General features: G+C 47.1%; 1 long non-coding RNA gene across 1 annotated transcript; it reads left to right on the plus strand.

The window, feature by feature from the left end:
* Nucleotides 1-4565: 4565 nt before the first annotated feature.
* LOC120651651 lies at nucleotides 4566-4980 on the plus strand. The gene is made up of 3 exons (XR_005666271.1): nucleotides 4566-4616; nucleotides 4690-4869; nucleotides 4948-4980. It is a non-coding gene; the product is annotated as an uncharacterized LOC120651651 (long non-coding RNA).
* The last annotated feature ends 215 nt before the right edge of the window (nucleotides 4981-5195 follow it).

Raw genomic sequence — 5195 nt, forward strand, 5'->3', positions numbered from 1 at the left:
TAAAGGGCTAGATGATCCTAGCGTACGGCGGTGAAGGGGACCGAATATCAAGTGCTTCTCTGGATATAGGCGGAGCCTAAGGAGAAGTGGGCATTGCTCTTTGACACATTGGGTGCTAGGTGAATAATTCTTCAGATAAAGTTATATGATATTCCTAATCCTAAATTTCTTAGTCCATTTTGACGCGATGTTCAATTCTTTTATGTTAGGTGGGGATAATGACCTCGAACCTTGCAGAGGTATTGTTGTCGACCAAAACCCACCGGCGAGCAACGACGGGCAACACGAAGAGCCGGGAGGTTGCTAGGGCGCTAGAGGCACTGCTCCCTCGTCGACGGCCCGCAATTTCCGTCACGCGCCCGGAGGATGTATGAAAACCGGGCGTGCCACCTGACCTATACCCGACCAGGAGGGTGCAGACGTGCTCCGAACAGTTTCCTGCATACAAAGACACGTGTAAACGTAAGTCCGAGCCGTGGTCGGCTCCCCGGGATGACTCTTGCATCGGCTTTGAAGAGCCGATCGAGTCCCGGTGTCAGACGGGATCTGATTGTATCCGGATATGATAAATAGAGCAAATCACTATAAAACTGCTTCAGTCAAATCTAATTGATCTAATCCACGATGGTAACAGCTTCACTGCTAGATCGGAACGTCCTACACATGACTAGGCCTAGCGAACGTAACAGACGACTAAACCACAACCTAAAACAGAGGCCTAAGAACTAGCAAAAGCCGATTCCCGGAACAATCCCTATCAAGGCTAAGATAAAGTATCTACTACGCCACCGGATCATCCAATCCGTTTGCAAGGCCTAACCTAGCAGATATTATGCCAACTCTTAAGATAAGAACAAACCATAACAGATCAGATCTACTACACATGAAAGAAGCAGGGTGTTGCCCCTGTGCGACTAATTCTATGCGATAAGAACTAGCAAGAGATTGAAATGTGATTGCACAGAGACAACATGATATTCGCAGATGATAAGCAACGAAGCACAAAAGATCTACTAAAAGCCATGCTACGAACATCATGATAACTAGTACTACTCGCCATCAAAAACGCTTCAGTACGAGTAATACTAAGGTAAAAGCAAGAACAATACTGCCCTGATCGCAAGAAGTGATCAGGGCAGCATGGCACTTACTTGGATGAAACCCTAGGATTAGGGGTGGCGATGCGCCGAGAGTTGTTGTTTGCGAGTCGTGATGACGCTCTCCTTCATGAATAACAAATGATACATATTTATAGTCCGGAGACTTGGGAAACAATCTAAACTAATCTTGTCCCGATTGGACTCTATCTCTAATCTCAAACTAAATCTAAGGATACACGGCCAATGTGGCCCAGACGCTCACGCAGGAGCCGATTTACAAGCCTTCCTCATCTTTTGCTTTAAGCCCATCTTGATTTCGGCCCATAAATTAACCCTGTTAATTTATGGCGATAACACATGCCCCCCTGGTTTTGGCAATGATAGTTCCAAAACCAATCCGTCGCTTCATCTTCCCGTTAATGTTCATTAACCACATTGCAACCACCAAGGAAGACACAACGTCTCTGCAACTGGCTCCTCGTAGAACGTGAAAACTGCCGATCCGTCTTCCACCTTTTCACTATTTAATCTCACCCGAATCGGCTCTTCTCCATAGCAAACTCCTTCTTCTTCCCAAAGCCAATAACGCAGAAAATCCAATCCTTCACCAGCCATGGCCATCTCCTCTTCCTCCGGCTCCAACTCTTTCGGAGACTCTTCTTCTTCTTCGTCTTCCCCTCCTTCTTCTTCCTCCCTCTCGGCTTCCTCCATCGACTCTATCCCAGAGAGCCGAGAGCCGACCCCCGAGTGGCACCCAACAGCAGCCTACGAGGCGCTGGCTCCTCTGCACTGGGACGCAGAGGAGTTCGACTTCGGGGTCGCCTCCGAGGAGGACGAGCCCATGACTAAAGGAGAAGACCTCCGACTCCTGTTCCAAGAAGAGTCGGAGAAGGACGAGGAAGAAGACCCCTCGTCGGACGGAGTCGACTCTTCCTCGGAAGAGGAGATCAACTCCCCCTCCGATGACGACGAGCCGATGGGCGGAAAGCCCTTCCGGTTCCTCGGGTCCTCCGAGGAGGACAGCGAAGAGGAGGTCAGCGGCGACGACGGCGGCTGGAGCGACTCCGGGTCTGGAGGAGGCAGCAGCGCCTTCAGCAGCGATGACGACGACGGCAGCGACGACGACGGCAGCGGGGATGTGCCAGCCCGAAGCCCCAAGCGTCGTAGGTACTAGGTACCTACGAACAGTAGTAGTAGTATCGTAGGAGTAGAATAAAAAAGCCGAAGGATCGATTCCTTTGTAAAATCGGCTTTCTTTGTAATAAACTCCCTTTTAATGAAATCGAATTTCCCCAATTTCATATGTCTTTGTTTATTTCTTAAAAAGCCGATGGCAACGCATCAGGCTTCCATAAATATCCAAGAACCGATGAAATTCAAACTAGAAGCAACCCGCACAAGAGTAGAATATCGCTTCCAGCTTGAACCGAACTCGATCTACCCTCGAATTCGAGTGTAACTCGAAAAAACAAGCTCTACAAATCCGAGCAAGAATTCTCCAGGCAGCCGGAATTTGAATCAGAGCCCACAGCAAGCAAACCCTAAGCCAACAGATCTGTACCATGGCAGATTCTGCAACTCGGACGACAAGCTCTGCAACCGATGATACGGCAATCTGCGGCCTGAAGGTAACATCCGGCCCAAACCTTTAACTTTCTTCAGCTTACCAAGTTCCCGAAATTGAAACTCTGAAACATGACACCATACGCATATTTCTGAACTTCTGAACTTCAGGTGTCAGACATCCTTTTGCCGCATCCCTCTAATCCAAAATCTTTCTGTCTTGGCCCACAAACCCATGAAACCCCCACAGATTTGATCTCTTGTGAAGCAAATAGGATTCCTTTTGTGAGTCAAAACATCGATTTGAACCTCTGGGCCGACTGCTTAAGAGCCTGGCCTAATCCACATGAGAGCTAGATTACATGGTACAGCAGAGTAGCAAAAGCTCACATGCCCCTGTGGCAAGATTTAAACATAGCCGATGCACTTAGCTTATCACTGTCACCCCTTGACAAAGATGAAAATCTCCTGAAAACCATCGGCTATTTCTGGTCTGATGCTCTGAATTGTTTCCTTTTTGGTCATGGACCCATGACTCCCACTCTGCTAGATGTTGTCATGATCACCGGACTAGACATCAGCTCCCCCAACCCTGCTGCTCACAAAATGGCAGAAGTCCCCTTTAAACTTTCTTCCAAAGTCAACTGCACAAATTGGGGTACTTACATGAATCAGCACATGAAAACAAAAGGTCCAGTGACTAAGAAGGAACACACAGCCTTCTTAAATCTTTGGCTAGAGCATTTCATCTTTTGTGGCCCTTCTTTAGCTCCAACTAAGAACTATCTCCCCTTGGCCTACCACCTGGCCCATGGTAATCACACCGGCCTAGGCAAACTTTTTCTCGGAGAAACATATAGATATCTCCATTTAATGACATCTAACTTGCTCAACCACAAGAAACTGAAAACTGGAGGCCCTTGGTGGTTTATTTAGTTGTGGGCACAACTGTACTTCCAGCATCATATTCCCAACTTCCAAGGCCTGACCAAGAACTCTTTCCCTGATGAGAGTGGCAAACCAATTAGATGCACAAGCTATGGCCAAGCTTTATTCAGTCTTCCTGGCAGTAAACTAAATTCAGCAGATGCAACAAACTGGTTCAAAGTCTTCTACAAAGGACTAGATAATCCTCTCTACCTTCCGTTTACTGAATCTGAATCCTTTGAGAACCCAACTGCCTTCAGATTAGATAACTTTGCCGATGACGACAGCACTCGGCATCTGTATTATTTGATGATTCGACCTGGCTTCCTCCCCGTTGGCATCAGTACTTCTAACAGAATTATCAAGCCAGGCTATGAATCCTACCAGCCAGTCATAGTAGCCCGGCAATTTAGCCTAGGACAGGTCCCTCCCCACTTCCATATTCACCACTTGGTGGAGAGCAGAGCCGATCTGCCTGACGGTCTAACTAGCTCGAGATGCTACATCATGTTCGATGACCTCCACATTCCAATACCAGCCGATCTGTCCTTCACTCCTTCATCAATCGGCTTTGATACCTGGTGGAAGATGTGGACAACACATGTCTTCAGAAAAGCTCTAGGCCCTCAACTGCAGCAAATTGATCCTGAATACGTAATCCCCGAGGAAGAGGTACTGATTTTTTTTGCATCCATCCTTTTAAATCCTCTACTCCTTTCTCTTGGCTTAACCTGCTCATCTTGTCAGCAGCAACAAGATGGTCCAGAACCCACGACCAGTACTGGGGAACCATTTCACTTTCTTCCAACTGCTCCTGATGTACTTTTCTGCAAAGGATCACCACCAATGAAGAAAGTGATAATGTCTGTTCAGCCAGACTTACTTCAGTCGGCTTCCAAGCGAAGACAAGCCTCTGCAGTAGTTGCCCCCCGAGTCTTGACCAAGAAAAGGAAGATGATCACAAGGCGAGTGATTAAGAAACCAGCACCAGCATCTCCGAGTCCATCAGAGTTCAACACCAACCAGGTAACTCATCTTTCAAAACCTTCTTCTTTATTTCAAACATATATGCTCTGGTTGACTATAATTCTATTTCCAGGATGCAGCTGAAGAAACCTCCAATGTAGAAGGCCTGAATCAACATGAGACGGCTGCAACTCCCGATGCACTGATGGATACAAGCGAAGAACAAACTGATACAGTCGAGGCTCTTGACGCTAACACCAGCTCTGATAGGACGATTGCTCCCGAACCGACCAACACTTCTTCTTCAGAACAGGTAACATCATAAAACCAATTCTGAACCAGCCGATAACTTCATAAATGTATATTGTTCTAACTCCAGAGATGTCCATAGAGCTTTGACATTTCAGGTCTACTTTCCTTCGACCCAGCATCAATGGGTCTGATTGTCCCTGGAGCAAAAGCATTACCTCTGTAGCAATCGGCTAACTTGTCACATCAGCTTCGACTCATCAGGGATTTTCTATCTGCTCCAATCACCGTTCTGGTTGATGATTCCAGCAACATAAAGAACATCTTTGAGCAAATAGAACCTCAACTCCCGGAACCATTGAAAATCAAGCTCTGGTCAGCCAGCAACCT

This window comes from Panicum virgatum, chromosome 1K (genome assembly GCF_016808335.1).
Source record: "Panicum virgatum strain AP13 chromosome 1K, P.virgatum_v5, whole genome shotgun sequence".
In the NCBI taxonomy this organism is placed as follows: Eukaryota; Viridiplantae; Streptophyta; class Magnoliopsida; order Poales; family Poaceae; genus Panicum; species Panicum virgatum.